Genomic DNA, 19,190 nt, shown 5'->3' with positions numbered 1-19,190 from the left:
CGGTGAGGTGAGGCCCTAAATAATTTGAGACAATTAACTAATTTAGGTTATTTTAAGTATTTGAGAAACATGATATAGAAAATCTACAAACTTATTTTTCGGTCTCTCATTGAAATGAAATGAAATGAAAAATTGCACTTGTATAGCGCGTAACTACCCGGAGGCCTCGCAGCGCTTGTGACTGATTACTTAACGCGAGCTCAGGGTAGTTCAGCAGGATTTAGCAAACAAGTGCGTTTTCAGAGCTTTCCTAAAAGACATATGGTTGCTGTTATCTCGAAGAGAGAGAGGGAGGGAATTCCAAAGTCTGGACGCAGTGTGGGAAAAAGAGCGGCCTCCCCAACGGGCTTTGTTGACTTTGATGGAGGTTACCAGCTGAAGGGTACAAGAGCGAAGGGAGCGGGACGGGACATAAGGCGTGACCATAGGATGTAAAATTGCGGGGCCTGTTCGATGGAAGGATTTGTGCAGGATGCACATGGCCTTGAAATGTATTCTTGCCGCCACTGGGAGCCAGTGAAGCTCCTTTAGGGCATTCTTCGCTGACTGCCAGCGGGGTAGATTGTAGAGTAGGCGGGCCGCGCTATTTTGTGTGACTTGGAGTTTCTGTATGACAGAAGCTGGGGCTCCCATATATAGAGCATTCCCATAATCCAGGCGGGAGAGTATCAGGGCCTGGACCATGACCCTCCTCACCTGGAATGGGAGCAAAGGGAGCACCTTGCCCAACATCCTCATTAGCCCGAAACAAGTGGAAGCAGTCTTGGTGGCTTGGACCGAGAAATCGAGTGCTTTGTCAAGCCAGATCCCGAGGCTTTTTATCTGGGACTTGGGGACGGGGGCGGGCCCAAACATGGTGGCCAGATGGATGCAAGGGCAGAGGGGGAAGAATTGCCCAATAGTATGATATCTGTCTTCTCCCCGTTGAGTTTTAGACAGGAAAAGCGCATCCACCTGTCGACAGCCTCTAGACAGGGACCTAAGGTGGTGGACGATCCCTCAGAGTGAACTGATCTGAATATGATCTAATTCATAAAGTTTAATTTGATTTTAGCTCCATATATATTGTGATTGTGTCTGATAGATCATTGATAACCCTGCTGATACTGATTTACTCTATCCCACATATCTTGTGGAGTCCTCCAGGATGAGATATGGGGATTTATAAACATGAGTGTTTGTAATCAAAATACAATATTAATTCCTTTACCTAATCAAGATTTTCTTGACACATCCTGAGGGCTCGCCTGGGATCTATTTGTGAACTATTGCAGCCTCCTTGCAAAGCATGTGCAGAATGATAGTTGGTCAACGGATTTGAGTTGGAATTTTGGGCAACAAAACAGGTTGTGCACTAGAAAAGTAGCTGAGTCAGGAAGCTGGGAAAGTACTGCACCACTATGGCAGACAACCAGACTCTAGGTTGCACCAGGGCAGGGTTCTGAGTAGGACAATAAAATATATTTGATAACTGACACAGGAAATGTACTCTCCTTTGGTGATATTAAAATAGAAAAATCAATCAACAAATGCAGGAATTTGATATGTTATCTGAGACCTATCCAATCTGGCTGAGGCAGGTGCAACTGTTCAAGTTAAAACATAAATATTGCACCCCAGAAAGAACAAATCAAAGAGAAACAGATTGATTTACTAAATTAAATCAGTTCTGTGATCTATGCTCTAGTACAATGAGGAGGTCATATTGTACCAGGCCAACCTGCACTCTGTAATGTAGAAATTGAAATCACATTTTTTGTGATTTAATGAAAATCAAACTGTACACTAAGATTTTAATCCGGTCAGTCAAGTACTTTTATTCGGCGATATGCCAAAAAAATGGAGATCATTAAAACATTATTAGAAGAAAACCAAACCGGTGCAGAGTTTAAAATACAGAATAAAATACAATGTAAAATAAAAATCATATAGCACCAATGAAGTCGTAATCTCACAGTCCATAAAGCTCAGTTGAAGCAGGTTTCAAAACAATGAGCAGGTAGTACTTCTAAGCTTTATACCTGTGGTACTCAAAGTACAGCCCTCGGGCCTCCCAGCAGACCTCTCCTTGGAGCCCAGACTCTTGGTAAACAGGGAAGAGAGACGGTTAATGCAAAAAAGGGCCGCTGGAACATGCTCGATTGCAGCTTCACTTCTCATGCTCTAGCGGCCCTAGAGTGTTTACAGAGATCCTCAGTGACGTCACGCACCTGCCACTAGCGGGAAGCAAAGCCCTTTAAATGTCAGTTGCTGCACATTCACAGCTAACTTTTACATGGCCTTTCGGAAAGTTTCCTGCTAACTTTGCAGAGGAAGTCTTCACCCGCAGCCTCATCTTTTCACGCGGTCTGCAGCTTGCTCTCTCAAGCACTCATCAGCCATTTGAGGACTGCAGCAGGGGGGCACCTGTGGATCTGTTTCCTTCTTCGCTGCACGCAGAGCAGCTTTTATGGCAGCCTGCCCTTCTGGTCATTTGTTACGTGTGGTAATGTGCACTGGGCAGTGTTCATGCTAGTGTTTGTAGATAACCAATTCAATGAAGATGTCGTCCTTTTCAAATAAGATGTGTTGTATGTGTATTTTTCCTACTTGAAATTCTACGCAAGTTAAATGATATTGTTTGTTTCAACTTTATTTCGGCTAATATAGCCATAAAAGCAGGAAGTACAAAAAAAAAACATTTACAGACCAGTATATACAGTACCCTATACCAACAAATAGTCACATGATCAGGTTACAATAAATAGAGTGGGGCAAACAAACAATTGATCCATATCAATGATTTTACAAGTACCGCATTAAAATCAAGATCTCACTTTATAATTTAAATAAAAGAATTATTTTTCATGATTTAAAAGCCAGAATTTAAAACCTTTAAAAACCACTTTTAAAAGATAATATCTGTGCATTCTATGGTAACCTATGCAGGGTGGAGAAGACTACGGACCCCATTATTACATTACAGCTTGTGGCCAAGCTGTTTTTTAATGAGGTACACGTTAAATAAAAACCTACTTGTGCAAAGCACTACCAGTTGTGAGATATTAGACTTAATTATACGCTCTGCCTCTTTGTAGGACCGATCGCCCATATTTTTACAGAGGGGTCTAATCCAACGGTCCCTAGGTGACTTATAGACCGGTCAAAAAAACATTTTTTTGCAATTTAGAGAGCAGGGGATGCAAAGGCCACTATCATTTTTACCCCCCCACCTACAGGTATTTGCATTCGTCTGGAGCACCCCATATCTAAATTGCAAGTATAACGTTTTTGCTAATGGTGGTCCTATCTCGTCCATGAATGGTTCGAATGCAGCATTATCCTTTACAATCAGAAATTAAATGATATTAAATTATTTTGTATATAATGTTATGCTAAATAATTTATAGTGCCCTACTAGGCTTCCCTGCAGTAAATGAACAAGCAGGATGACACTGCATGCAAAGCAATCAAAAGTGCCAGGTTTTTAGATGCTTCTTAAATGTGGCCTCACCGGTGCTTGTGAGCAGCTGAAGAAGCCAGTTTCAAGTTTAGCAGCCAGGACTTGAAACAAGCAACCCCCTGCTTGTTCTATTTGTGACCTCGGAACACATGCTAGCTTCAAATTGGCTGGTCGTAAAACCTTGGAAGGAGCATAAGATGGACCATCTTTCTTATGAAGATTGGACCTGAATTGGCAAGAGCCCAAAAATAGTAAAGGGCCTTAATGCCCTTCTTTTGTTAACAGAGAGTCAATAATAATGGACAAGATGAGTGGTGATAGATTGTCTACGGATCCACAATAACACATGCACTGCCACATTTTGGATAGTCTGCAATCTTCTCCGCATTGTCTGGGTCAATCCTACATAAAGCACATTCCTGTTGTTGAGGAGAGATGAAATGAGAGCCTGGACGATGGTTTATGGGGTGTGAGACAGGAAGTCCCCAATTGCTTTTTTAAGACTCCTGAGAAGGCCAAAAAAACTGACTGTTTCTTCAATTGGTTCATAGCTCTTCTAAGTTAACTTTATTTTGAATGTGCAATGTTTATTACAACATTTCGAATTTGATCATAATAGTCAAATAGATTAAGTTGAAAAAATCAATCCCATAATGCCTGCAAAGTGCAAAGAAAGATACAGAGGCATGAATAGGAAATGCCACACACGTTCTAAGGCTAAAGCATCTGCTTTACACAACTAAGTAATAAAAAGCAAGTATTCCAGCATACAGTTAGAAGCTGTCTGCCTTTTTCTGTGGGAATAACTCTTATCTTGATAGGTAATGTAGACAGTGTCCACAGTTTTAGTAGAAGTTTTGTAAATGTGTGCAGCCAGGGTAAGTACACAAAAAAAACTCCACACAAAAGCGAATTAACTCAGTAATTTGACCATGGGAACTGATAAGAGCCCCTTTTAAAATATATTAAATACAAGAGATTTCACAAGCACAATGCAAGCGAAAACTAAAGAGGGCTAGTTGAAAATATCGTACAACAGCTGAGCAGCATAATTCCGAATCTAAAAGTTGAAGGTGAAGCAGGCATCCTTTAAAAGATCTAGAGCCAAAGGATCATAACAAAAGTCATAAAAATTGTGACCTCAGGTGGATCTAAAACCCACAAAAAAGCAAAGTGTGCCACTGTCTCATTTGAAGTGCTGTCACAAGGACAGGGAGGTAGAGAAGGAAACCAGGAACCCTGCTGTGGATGAGCTAGCAAAAAGTCCAAGGTGCTTAATCTGAAACCCATCAGATAAAATCTGCTTTCGAAACCCACATAAGAAATGGTTCCATTCCCACTACTTCCTTTAGGTCTAAATTTTAAGACCCAGTGGTTATGGCTCGGCATTTTTCAAAATCTACCTTGCTTTCTGTGGTGAAGAAAAAAGGACTTTACCATATCTTTTGAACTGCTAGAGATTTTGCTTAGAGAATAAAAAAAAGTTTGCCCGACGAGATCAGAAAAGGACCTTTTTTGACATAAGCTAGCCCTGGAATACAGGCCACTGGTCTTGACTTAAACAGTCTTCAGTTATCGTTCATGTGAATGTGTTAGAGGTGAGGACCAAATCTTGAGCCAAAGTAACAATCGGGCAACCTAAACTGTGTCCTTGAAAAAGGGTAGACCAGCTTCCAGATGGACACCTAGGAGGCCGTGCCCCTAGATGTAGCTAACAAATAACACAAAAGTTTATATTCCGTCATTTGAAGACAGCCAGGTGTGGTTCTGTAATTCTCAAACCTGACTCCATTTTAGTCTTGCCCTCACCTAGGCCTGTGAAGTAGGCCCAACGAACAAGTGGCCTGGCCTTCAGAGTTCGTGCATTAACTTGGGTTTTTCTGACTCTGAATGAACTGCAGAGAGTGACCCTTTTCACCTGAAACTGACCTTTTGCAAAACCAGTTTCACTAGCTGATCGTTGTCTGAGTTTTTCAATCACTGTTCAGGACCTCGTTAACCTTTAGTTTCCTTGCACATATCTTATCCTAATCAATGTCTAAATTGTTTCTTTCCTTACGACTTTTCATTACATGGGTAGTGCTTTCAATTATGGGTTTGTCCGGCTTGTGGAAATTGAATTTGGGACAGTCCTAATAATTAACTTTTGGGTTGGGTTACTGTAAATTGGGTTTTTATTAATGTGATACTCAGTTAGAAAATGTGTCCTTTTGGTCAGAATTTGGTGCAGTGGGTGTACATTTTGAGAATATTGTTTATAAAAGGTGATGTCTTGCTCTATGAAAATTGAGCAGTTTCTTGAGCTGTACACCGTGTTGTATTGCTGGGATTTCTGCTACTAGCTGCAGCTAATAAATTTGATCTCTGATGCCACCTAGAAGTATTCCGTGTCTCTGTGTACCAAGGCAAGGGAACCCAGAGGACTTTGGGCGTGTCCCTGGCGCCGCTGGGTATTTGACATCCCAGTTCTTCAGTTGGCGCGGCCAACGTGGGACGACTTCAGTGGATCCGGTCCAAGCCCGAAGATTGCGAGGAGCCACGTGAGGAAATTCTGGAGGAGGGCCCCCACTTCATCGACCCCTGCATGTCGACGTGGACCAAAGGTCTTTTCTGCGAGGCTTCCCGCTTTCCAACGGCTACGAAGGACTGCTGCCCTGACTGTTGCCTTGTCTTGGACCCTCCGATTGATGTTTGTAAAGCGAGACGATAGACGGTCTTCTGGTGGCGTGACAGATATTTGGTTAAGTATAAATGGGTCGCTCCCACGACTTTGTTTGGGTCCTTGGTTTTGATTTGGTTGCTGCAGTACCCAAAGCCGAAGGGCTTGTATATTTACGAGTGTATCATTTTTTGATTCCCTTTGAAGTTTGAAACCAGACTAGTGAGCAAGATGCCTGGTCTTGGTAAATTTGATAATTGGTTTGTTTGTGGTAGTAACAGGGATTCCCGATTGGAGGATTCATGTCCAATACCTCCGGTTGGAACTCCGACTTATGAGCTCTATTCTAAACACGGAGTGGGTCCCATTACTTATAATGAAGTATGGGTCCGCTACACGAAAAAAGATGGTGTTTTGCAATGGCCCCCACATGGTAGTTTTGAAACAGAGATTTTAGACAATCTAGAAGTTAGGCTATTTAAGAAGAAAGCCCGCCCGGCAATGTTTGACTCTTTCCGCCTTTGGCGTAAGGAAGCCAAACAGCGAGAAATTAAGCAAGCAAAGAGAGATAAGAAAGATAAGAATATGTCAGTACTACAAGCTGCTAGACAGTTTAAGGAAGATGGAGAAGAGCGTGCGAGTGAAGTCTTAGATAGACAGCGTTGCATGGCCATAGATAAAGGTTATCCGGCCTTGCCATCTTCTCCGAAAGTGATGGAAGACCTTGAAAAAGATCCTTTGATCTCTCATTTACTGAGATTGCCTCCTCCCTATGTGCAGGGTGCTACTGCGCCTCTATTACCCCCGGTTGTTCCACCCTTTGTTGTTCAACCTCCTGCTGTTTTTCAGCTACCCGGTGCTCCACAGATGGTTTTGCCTCCTCCTGCGCAACCCATTCTAGGGTCGCCAGCCTTGCTACCAGCTTTGCCTCAAACTCCTTTGCCTTCTGCTTCTGCATCTTCGACTTCTACTGTTCTTGTCCCTACACCTTCCTTGCCTCAGAATACTTATTCTCCAGTTCTTATGTCTACTTCTTCCCCTTCTGCTCGAAAACGAATGACCGAGACTGTTGTTAATCTGTTGTCAGCATTGTTTGGGTCGCTGAATATGACCCCTGTTTCGGAACGTAAACAGAGTCGTAGTCAGCTTCCTAGTTCTGAAGAAAGGACAGTGTTGGATTTGTTGGCTCGTAGGTGGATTTTAAATGCTCCGAGGTATGATTTGCCAGCAGTTATGGATGTTTTCTTTCAGTGGGAACCGCCTAAGCAAAGGTATGTTTTTGATGTAATGTGTACTTTTCTGCATCAGGAATGGGAAGATAACGAGTTGGGTCCAATTCCGCAGGATGTGCTCGATGTTCAGTCAGATTTTGCTAAAGGGATGATAGTGGAATCTGATGTTACAGATGCCGTAGAGGCAATACTTGCTTTCAGATCTAGACTTTCGCCTCAGACATTGTATGAACCTGATTCCTCTGTTAGGAGGAAAGTGAAACAGTACCCTATGAGAGAGGTTCCTCCTGTATGGAAAGAAGCAGTTCAGGCTAATGTAAATTTGGGTATTCAGGCCGCTCCGGCTCATTTTCAGCGAGTATGGGTAGATGTCCCTTGAAAGAGAGTAGAGGTCTTGGCTCTTAAGCAGACCTTACCTGACCCTCGTAAGAATCCTGCTGGTTATTACAAGGAGTTGTCCCAGACAGTTGAAGCGTGTATTATGAATTTAGCTGACATCGATATGTTGATGGGTAATGTAGTCCCTCAACCCTTGTGGGCGAAGATTCGTCATGAGAATCATGCTGCTGAATTAGGTGATACCTGGGCGAATATTGTTGCTGCAGATGGTAGACAGGAGGGAGATGCTAAACCTGAACCTTTAGTTTCAGAATTACCTGGTAGAATTATTAATCTGATGAAAACAATGATGCCCGCTTTACGAGTGAATTGGGATAAGTTAGCAGCATGTAAGCAAAAGAAAGACGAGAGTGTGTCTGATTTCTTCACGAGGTTTGAAGAAATGTTTATCGATCATAGTGGTCCGGATATGAGTACGGAGGGTGGTCAAAGGTTGCTTGTGGATAAATTTGTTTCTAATTTGCTTCCCGAACTTTCTAATAAGTTAAAGGACTCTGAGAGTTCATGGGCTGTCTCTTCGTCGGCCCAGATATTGGCTACTGCACAATATTACGAGAATAGGGATAAAGATGAGAAGGATAAAGTGGAGAAGAAAACTAAAGAGTTAAAGACGAAAGTTCTTTTGCAGCAAGCTTATCCGCCTCGTCAGAATAAGCCTCAGTTTCAGCAACCTCCACAATTTCAGAGATTGTTACAGAAGCCTGAGCCTTATGTTCACCGATTCTTTCCTGGCCCTAATCAGTGTGCTTATTGCAGAGAGGAAGGTCATTACAAGAATAGTTGCCCGGCTTTGTTACAGCGTGCGAATGGTGTATCTGGTCAGAGAGGTCGTGGTATTTTTCAGCAAGCTCCTAGGGGTAGGGGACGTGGTGTGATCCCTCAGAATGAGCGTTCCTCTTCCCTACAGAATTCTGCGAATTATTTTGACAGACAGAATGTTCCGAGTGGTCAGTCTGCCCAGTACTATGTTGAAGGTGAGAGTTCTGGTTATAATTATAACTAGGACAGCCAAGGACAAAGTGAGGGAGTAGTGTCAGTTCCAGTAGATCAGAGTGGACCTTATGTTGAAGTGATTACATCGGGTGTGGCAGAACCTTTTCTTTTGGATACTGGTGCGACAAAGAGTTCTATTATGCACTCTAAACTTCCTGGCGCACCTTTGTCTGGCTTGACCAATGTTTCAGTAGGATTTTCAGGCGCCCCAGTTCGTAATCCGGTTTCTAGTCCTTTGTCCCTTTCCATTGGCCCTTGTGAATTGGAAGCTCCACTTATTCTAACGACTGGTTGTGGTGAGAATCTGTTGGGTTTGGACCTGCTGAAAAGATTGTATGCAACATTACTTTGTTCTCCTTCAGGAGTACAACTTACCCTCGGTAAGAAAGTGATTTCCCCAATGTATTTGTCTAAGGATTGTTTGCCGCTGGAATTGCGTTCGCTTCCTGATACACTTTGGGCTACAGGTCCAAATGATGTTGGTCTTTTGCAGGTTCCACCTTATGTTGTCACCCTTAAGTCAAATGCTAGGCTACCTCGTATTCCCCAATACAAGATCTCTAGTGATGGTGAGAGAGCTCTATTACGATTGTCTATGATCTGGTTGAGAAGGGCGTAGTTGAGGAAACAAGAGGTAATGTTTGTAACAGTCCTGTTTTGCCTGTCCTTAAACGTACTGATGCTTCTCAGCCACCTGTGTACCGGTTTGTGATCGACCTTCGAGAGGTAAACAAGATTGTCGTGCCACAGTTTCCTGTGGTACCTAATATTACTGCTTTGTTGACTTTGATTCCTGCTTCGGCAGCTTGGTTTTCTGTCATCAATTTGAAGAATGCTTTCTTCAGTATTCCTATTGCTGAGGAGAGCAGGGATATTTTTGGCTTCTCATTAGGAGGCCGAAGCTTCCAGTTTAAGAGAGCTCCCCAAGGTTATTGTGAAAGTCCCTCCATCTATAGTCAGGCGTTGAAAACTCAGCTTGACGGTTTTGTGTTACCTGTTGGTGCTACTCTTATTCAGTACGTCGATGATTTGTTGATTACTACTGATGATGAAAAGATTTGTAAAGAGGCTACTCTTTCTTTGTTGCCGTATTTGTCTGACCTTCATCATAAAGTGTCACCTTCAAAGGTGCAATATTGTCGCCAAGAAGTGACCTACTTAGGTCATCTCTTGTCGAAGGAGGGAAGGAGATTGACCCCAGAACGAATTCAAGCAATTGCGCAAATGAATGTACCATCCATACAGAGAGAAGTGCTTGCCTTTTTAGGTATTACTTCGTATTGTAGACAGTGGATCCCCAATTTTTCACTGTTGGCGAAACCTCTGTTAGCATTGACTCTGAAAGATACTCCGCATCCTCTTCCTTGGTCTGACGAACGTCAGAAAAGTTTTTCTGAACTACGCGATGAATTGTGTTCGCCTCCTGTGTTGGGTAATCCAGACTAAAGTAAGCCTTTCATGTTGTACGTGCACGAGAGAGAAGGTTGTGCGTTGTCAGTGTGGACACAACCATTTGGGGACAAGCAGCGTCCATGTGCGTATTTTTCAGCAACGTTAGACCCAGTTGCTAAGGCGTTGCCGAGTTGTCTGAGAGCTACAGCTGCAGCGGCTGTTTCTATCCGACGGTCTGCAGGTTTGGTATTGGATAATACGTTGATTGTGATGGTCGCACATGCAGTGGATACCTTATTAAACAGGACTAAGACACAGCACCTTACTAGTGCACGTCTGTCAGGTTATGAGTTGACATTGTTGGCTAGTCATGTGCACATTAAAAGATGTAATGTGTTGAATCCAGGTACGTTATTACCGATCTCTACAGAGACGGGTCCTTAGGAACAGCATGATTGTTTTCTTCGTACAGAGGAAGAAACGAAGGCTAGAGTTGACCTGAGGGATACTCCCCTTACGGATGTTGATGGTACCCTATGGGTAGATGGTTCGTGTTTTAAGCTTCCGAATGGTGCAACGACTGCAGCGTATGCTATTACAACTTTACATACAGTTGTTGAGACAGCACCCATACCACAGAATTCTGCACAAGCAGCAGAGTTGATTGCACTGACTAGAGCGTGTGTGTTGTCAGAAGGAAAGCGAGTTAATGCTTACACCGAAAGCCAGTTTGCGTTTGGTGTTGCCCATAGTTTGGGGCGTTTATGGAGAGAGTGTGGGTTCCTTACTTCGCATGGGACAAAAATACAGCATGGGCAGTTGGTGAATGAACTTTTGGAATCTCTCACTCTCCCAAAGCAGATTGCAATTATGAAGTGTAGTGCGCATAAGAAAGTTGTGGACGATGTTGGTCGAGGGAATGCGTTTGCAGATGAAGTTGCGAAGGAAACGGCGAAAGACATGATGAGCCGTATGTATGTTGCAGGCCCAGCTAATTGGGTAATGGCTGGTGGAATGTGTGAAGACACAATAGAAAGTGTGAAAATGATTCAGGCAGAAGCGACTGAGAAAGAAGTGAGTGTTTGGAGAGAGACTACGGGTATGTTGGATTCGACAGGTTGTTGGGTTGAGTTGTCAGAACACCATCGATGGCTGTTGCCAGATGCGTATGTGCTCCCCCCAGTGGTTACAATGGCTCATGGAATGGCTCACATAAGTTCGAAGGGAATATGCAAGTTTTGGCTCCAGTTTGGCAGAATGCTGGAATGCTGGAATTCCGAAATGTGCAGAGAACGTGGTGAAACATTGTATGATTTGTCTGAAGTATAATCCTGGTAAGGGAACTCCAACTCCAGCTGGTAATTTTGCTCCTCCGACGAATCAGTTTGAGGTGATACAGCTAGATTATATACATATGGAGAGATGCAATAATTTGAAGTATGTCCATGTGGTTGTTTGTGTCTTTTCCAGGTGGATAGAGGCCTACCCCCCAAAGGATAATACTGCCTTGTCTACAGCCAAGGTTTTGCTGAGAGAGTACTTCCCTAGGTATGGTTTGCCGAGAATTGTATGGTCGGACAATGGGAGTGAATTTGTGGGTCAAATCATGAAGAAAGTATGTGCTGGTTTGGGAATAAATCAGAAGTTCCATGCATTGAATCACCCCCAGTCTGCTGGACTTGTTGAATGTTACAATGGTACATTGAAGCTGAAATTAGCTAAGGTACAAGCGAGTACTGGTCTTACATGGCCGGATGCCTTGCCGTTGGCTCTTTTGTCAACAAGGACGACTGTGTATTCTCGAGTGGGACTTAGTCCGTATGAAATTGTGTTTGGTCGTCCTGCGAATGTTTGGGGTGTGCCTCGTCCTAAAGAATACAGCAGTATTGAGTACTCTATGTTGGTGGATTACTTACATGACTTGACTGCTAAATTACGTGTTCTCCACCAACAGGTCTATGACAGTTTGCCGACAGCTACTACAGATCCAGGGCACACGATCCAACCTGCTGATTTTATCTTGACGAAGAATTTTCAGCGATCCAAGAATTTGGAACCGAGATGGACTGGTCCCTATTTGGTATTGCTGGTCACTAGAACTGCTGTTAGAGTAGCTGGTAAAAAGAACTGGGTGCATGCCACCCATACGAAAAAAGTTCCCTTGCCTTTACCGTATGATCAGTGGGTGAGGGATGGTATAGCTGACACAGATTGCGAGAGAGTCCCCAAATTTGTTCCATTTAGTGATGCTCATTTGACATGGACACGGTCAGAACGTGAGGATGATGATGTTCTGCAAGCTGCTGTGCTTTCAATTATGGGTTTGTCCGGCTTATGGAAATTGAATTTGGGACAGTCCTAATAATTAACTTTTGGGTTGGGTTACTGTAAATTGGGTTTTTGTTAATGTGATACTCAGTTAGAAAATGTGTCCTATTGGTCAGAATTTGGTGCAGCGGGTGTACATTTATAATGAGAATATTGTGTATAAAAGGTGATGTCTTGCTCTATGAAAATTGAGCAGTTTCTTGAGTTGTACACCGTGTTGTATTTCTGGGATTTCTGCTACTAGCTGCAGCTAATAAATTTGATCTCTGACGCCACCTAGAAGTATTCCGTGTCTCTGTGTACCAAGGCAAGGGAACCCAGAGGACTTTGGGTGTGTCCCTGGCGCCGCTGGGTATTTGACATCCCAGTTCTTCACAGGGGGAGTATAACCCCATGAACCAGCATCATTGATCCACACTGCCAGGCATTTACTCTCAGAGGGATTTATTAATTTATGGGTTTACGCCCAAGTTTCTTAGAGAACCTGAAGATTATGTCTGTGGCCCCTTTAAACGTAGTCTCTCTGAGTCAAGATGTTTCTTCAGCTCACATCTTGTCACTCAACCAGCCAGGTAGTCAGAACTGATAACACAGTATTATTGACTCCGCTAAAACTTTGTAGATTCCAATGTTGAGAGTTCTGTGAGTAGGCAAAAGAATATGAACAGAAACATAACAGAGTACTGGAACAGATACTTAACAGCAAGTAAGCGATCACACTGCTGCTATTGAACATTTTCAGGCTTAGATCTGGCAAACTGTGTTGTGTTCATCAGGCTCACAGATCTAAGAAGAAGGGAGAGTAAAAAGTCTGATTCAGTTAGGCCAAATCCAAGAAACTAGAAATTCATAACCAATAACCTGTGGTAAGTTTAGCAAAATCACTCTCTGCACTTCTGAATACCTTAGAGATGCATCCTCTTTACCACAGGCTATTTGACAAAAAGAAAAAAATGATGATGTGTTTACAAAAAATAAAAAGATAAGGTAAACAATGAAAAGCTGCAGTCACTACATTTCATAGTTAGGTACTGATTGACCAAGCCTGAAACACAAACTAGGAGAAAAAAAATTATTCTACACTGACTTTATGCCCAAAAGCAGTCCCACCCCACGACCAGTTGGGGTGTTTGTGGCAGAATGGGAAATGTATGGAGAGAATCTAAGATGTTCTTGAAAGAGGCTCGGAGTTTAATGAGATCCTCCTTACTTTGAAAGATATTGCTAACAGGGAATGCAACGGTGAATGAGAAAGAGATCTACTTAATGGGAAAATTCATGTGATGAAAGGAATCATTGATCTGAGAGTGAAATAACGCACCCTTAAAACCTTTAGTTATGTAAGCTATGTGCCTCTAGTAAGTCTAAAAACATGACGATGAAAAACCTTACACAAAATTACTCCTGCAGCTGCAAAGGTAGCTGAGGGCAAAAGGGTAATAGAACAATTTTCAGAGGGGGAGAACCAAAGATTAAAGCTTCCACCCTGATATCTAATGGCAACAAAATATTTTTGGTAATCCATTTTATTGGTCTGTAGTACAAATATAAACCATATTTGAACACAGTCTGTGACAATGACAGCAGCATACAGTTGTTTATCACCTGAAAAGTTCAGTGTCCCAAATACAACAATATTCATTCTTCTTCTTGCAGCATAGTCACAGTCCGCGCAGGTTCCCTGCGAAGTGGGTCCATGGAGCCCATATCTTTTTATATGTTTGGGTACTCCTCGGGCCTTGTAGACCAATATTTCCATTATGTGTGCACTGGTCTATACCCCTGATCTACTCATGCACAGGAGGGGCCTGCTCCCCTATCCAGTGCATGGCCAAGTCTATTTTGGCCACCAGCAAGGACATAGCAATCAAATCAAATCAAATTCAAATCAGATGTTTAAGAGCGACTACTCACCCGTAAGGGTATCAAGGTGCTGGGGGTGGGGCCGTCACAGGTTTCAGTCCATCAAGAAGGGGGTCTGTCGAAGAACCAGGTTTTGAGGTTTCTTGCGAAGATGGGGAGCGATGTTATCTGTCTGAGGTGGAGCGGAAGGTCATTCCAGGCACTGGCCACGTGGAAGGAGAAGGAGCGGTCTCCCGATCTGGTCTTTCTGGTGCGGGGGCCATATCGTAGGAGAGCTGGGCTGATCGTAGGATCCTTTGGGGTGCGTGGAATTGGAGTCGGCTGTTCAGGTATGCTGGTCCGGTGTCGTGGAGGGCCTTGTGAGTGTAGGTTAGCATCTTGAAGGTGATGGAGGGCCTTGTGAGCGTGGGTTAGCATCTAGAAGGTGAACGAGCAATGAACGAGCAAGAGGCTTGAGACCCCCACCCGCACTCAGAGTATCCATAATACCTAGCAGTGTTAGTTTAGGATCCAAGGTCAAATGTCTCTTTGTCACCTTCCCAACAGGACTCCATTAACACAAACCTTGACTCAGAGTTCTATGTATAAAAGAGACACCCACTGCATAAAGTGGGGTCCAAAGCTCATTTTGTATAGAATTACAAGCAGATAGGGACACACACTGTGTCAAATGCCGATTCTATGTCAAGTAAGAGAACTGTGGCTTCCTCTGACAGTTTGTCCGCACAAAGAGGTCTCGGTGCAGGCAGCACAGACAATGTCTAGTATTCCTGTTGGACATGAAGCTGTTCTGGTTGGTGTAGGCCAAGTCTCTTTTGGCCACCAGGAAGGCCATAGCAATAAATGAGAGAGAGGCTTGAGACCCCCACCCCGCACCTCCGAGTATCCATAATCCCTAGCAGAGTTAGTTTAGGATCTAAGGACAAATGTCTCCCTGTTGCCTTCCCAACAATTCTGTTGAACTCTCCCCAGTATGTTTGTGCCTCTGGGCACTCCCAGATCACATGGAAAAAAGAACCTGGGCCAAGGCCGTACCAAAGGCACTCCGACCCCAGATCTGCCACATACCCTACAGCTGAGTGGAAGACTAATAAGTTCAGTGTAGATAAGCAAATGTTATGAGGCGAAAGTCTATGAAGCTTGTGAGCTGTCTGGGCGCCATCTTAACCTCGGCCCACTCATCACTGTCGAGGGTGCCCACCTCCTACTCTGGCTGGTCAAGAGTATAGGTTACTAGGGACTTGTATAGTTGTGAGATGCCTACCTTTCTCAAATTGTCAGTTATTAGTTTGAATTCTAATGGAATGTGCTCGGGTAACACTCTCAGGTTCTTCCTAATGCCTTCCAGGGCATTCCGAAGTTGTAGATATCTGTAAAACTGTGATGATTGGAGGTGGAAATCAGTCCCTATTTGCTGGAAGAATTTCATGTGGCCCTTCCTCCAGATATTATCCAGTTGATACCTATAGGGTCCCAACAGTAGACCCCTAATAATCCCACTGTCTCTGACAACCAAATCCCCTGCCATAGGTTGGTCGTCCTGGTGCCGCACCATTTCATGTGGTGGCAATCATACCAACAGGCGATGGGGACACAGATGACCGGGAGTAGGAAGCGAGGGGAAGTTTTGCTGTACAGCAGTGTGAGTACAGCATGTGGGTGAAGCAAGTCTATTTCCAGTCTGAGCGGGATCACACCTGTCCGCCCAGAACCAATCATTGATATTAACAAGTTGACAGGCCCAATAATATAATCTCACATCCGCCCAAACCAACCATGGCTCATAAGAAGAGAAACTGCATTTTCAAAGGAGAAACTGGGTATTATCCTGACCCAGAGAAAAAAGTAGGATATGGGTGATGTTGTAAAATGCAGGTCCTTGATTATGGGGTTGTCTCGTTCGGTGGAAGATGGTTCCCTTTGAGCAAACAATGTTTTAAAGTGTGAGGCAAACTCCCTCACAAAGAGGACCATACTTTAAACTGCCATCCCATTCAGGATCTGTAGCTCGGGCACCAAGCCACATCCTTCACTGTGAGTGGAGCCCACCACGATGGGCTCTATCTAGGTGGTTCTGTCTGAGAGTAAAACAGGTCTGGTCAAGTCACTGCGTTTCTGGTGCAGGGGAGGCCTGCATCAACTGTACAAATTGATCTAGTTTGTGGAATGGTGCAACCCACTCTCCCTACACTTAGTCTTACGTACATACGGAAAAGCCCTCCCTCTAAGGACTGTTTTGAAAGGCTCTTAGAGCATGATTGGTGTGGAGCCTGTTCTGTTATTGAGCTCAACTCAATTAGTGATTGTAGTGCGGAGTGTTTCTGTAAATTTGCCATCTAGGAACTACCAGGTGTTCAGCTGCCCTGGTCCACCCCCCACCCCCCTCCTCCATTGCCAGCACCGGGGAGTTGTCTAAGAGGCCCCTTGGGGGGATATGTGTCTGTGTAATACGTCAGAAGTCTGAGAAGGGGACCGTGAGGAGGGGAGTAATATGTGTATTGCCTTTCTGCCCAGTGATATAAACGCCAGACATCCTCCAGCCCTAGTGCATCAGCCCTTGTCTGAAGGTGTTGGACCTGGGATCCTGTGTGGCAGCGTTCGGGTCTTGTAGAGGGTCATTTACAGCATTAAAGTCTCCCCCTATTAATGTAAAGCCAGGTGTGGTGGAAGTTGGCAGTTGTGATGCTGCTTCTATTGTGAATAGATGAGAGGTGTGTATACACTGCAGAGTGACCATACCTTACAAATATTGAGTTATAAATATCATTACACACTGCCTTAATAGGTCTCTATGGACTGTGTGCACTGCCAAAAGGAAGGTCCTCTTGAGCAATATTGCCGTCCTTCTGAAACCTCTAGAGTATCCTGAATGACATATCCTCAAGTAGCCCTGTCATCCCAGAAAGCAACATTCTGTTCCCAGTTAGTGTGTCTCTTGGAGCAGAAGCACTGCTGGATGGTGCCTCTTAGCGTAGGTGAGGACAACCCTCCTTTGATCTTGTAGTTGGGTGGTAGGGGGAGGAGGCTCTGGTGGGTGGCCTGGTAGCCATGGACATGTGGGTGCGCACCAGAACAAAGAACGCTGATAGCACGCCCTCCAGGAGCTACGATCGGAGACAGTTTGTTATGAAGCTGATGGGCCAGTGCCCCTCAGCACCCTTGGGGACTCCTGCAATTCAAATGTTGTCCCTTCTGAACCTGCCCTCTGCTTCCTCCATCCTGGCCTCTATTTGCCCCACTCTGGAGGGCCACCAGCATTTTTTGCAAGGCTGTGGTTGCCCTTTTTTTCTTCCAGAGCCTCCCCTCTACCTCAGTCACCCTTTTGGCTGTGTTGCGGAGATCCTGGCAGAGCAGGGACAGTTCAAGACTTAGTTCTCCTATTTTGCCCTCCAGGGACATTCTAGAGTTCTGGGTGTCCTGGGGAATGGAAGTGGTAGAATACAGGAGAGTGCATGCAAGCAGAGACCCCCATTTGCGGTTCTTCCATTTAGCCACTGTGGGCTTGTTGAACGCAAATATCTTCCCCTGGGTTGAAACTGCCACCTTCTCCTTGCACATGGCATCCAGCAGGCCCCCAGGCCTGAATGTCCAGTGAACTTTTATGTCCCTGTGAGCGTCTCTCAACTGGTCTCACACCCCCTCTCAAAACGACCAACTAAATAGGCATCCGACCACTCGGACTCATTGGTTCTCATGCAGTTCACAGGGCAGCGCCACAGCTGGTGCCAGTGTCCAGGCTTCTGCACTGCACTCTGCAAAAGGCAAGGGGGAAGAGGGGAGGATTCCTCTCACCTCTTTAAACTGTCTCTGGACGCACTATATGCCCATGCACCTGTTTGCCATGCCCCTCTAAGACAGAACAGCTAAGTGCTATGCAGCCCAATGTCCACCGCACTCACTGCCCAATGCCCTCCTCCACTTGGAGGATGCAGCACTCCTCTGCCGGCAAGGAAACATGTCTCCAGGTCCACGCTTTCCCCCAGGAGGACTGCAGGTTGACAAATAGATGCTCCCACTCCCCTCTCATGGCCTCCTCATCTCAGGTCTGTGCAGTAGCCACCATGCTCAGCTGCAATGCTTCACTCAAGTCCCCCTGACAGGAGGGCGTCTAGCAGATCATCCAGCTCCTCCACCACCTGGGGGCACCTATTCTGCTGTGTTGGCAAGGGGCTTGACACTAGGCCCCCCAAACCCTTCCAAGCAGGCCAGAGATATCTAGCCTGCTGTGATGAATTTCACCCCTTGTGGCCTCCTTAACTCAGGCCTGCACGATAGCCAGGACTCATTACCGTAGAGGGGCAAAAGGGAGGGGGACCAGCCTGGTCACAGGGTTAGACAGCGGACTGTCATCCGCATCTCCAACCCAGTCTCTTGTCACTGAGTGCAGGATAATAGTGGATTGCATTGGGGCTTGCAGAAGTGCTCAGATTGTTGCGACCTCCATCATGGCCGGTAGCCATTCACCTGACCCCAAAATATTTAATCCTGAAAGCCAACACCAAAGCCATGAAGAACAGACTTATCACTTCTTAAAGCTTTCCACGAAGGACTGTGAATCATTCCAAAGAAAAGGTTCCAAGCACATCATAGGCTTTGAATACACCCCTGCAAACAGAATAAAATATTTTACCCAATAATATTTAGCTTCTATATGCCATGATTGGTATTAATTTTGCTTTCATTACTTTGAGTAGTTAATACAGATAGGGGGTCCCATAGCTGTTTTATTGAACTAAAAGATGCAGAAAAGAGGTTAGGGCTTTGGTCTTTACTTCCTTCTTTTAAAGGTGGTAGGTACCTCTAGAATCTATTGTACTATTATAGCCTTGTTATTTTGAACTGCCGCTGGTGCACCCGGCTCAAGACTTGTTGATTTATTTTT

The sequence above is a fragment of the Lissotriton vulgaris genome, chromosome 12 (assembly GCF_964263255.1).
Source record: "Lissotriton vulgaris chromosome 12, aLisVul1.2, whole genome shotgun sequence".
NCBI lineage: Eukaryota > Metazoa > Chordata > Amphibia > Caudata > Salamandridae > Lissotriton > Lissotriton vulgaris.
This window is presented reverse-complemented; position numbering follows the sequence as displayed.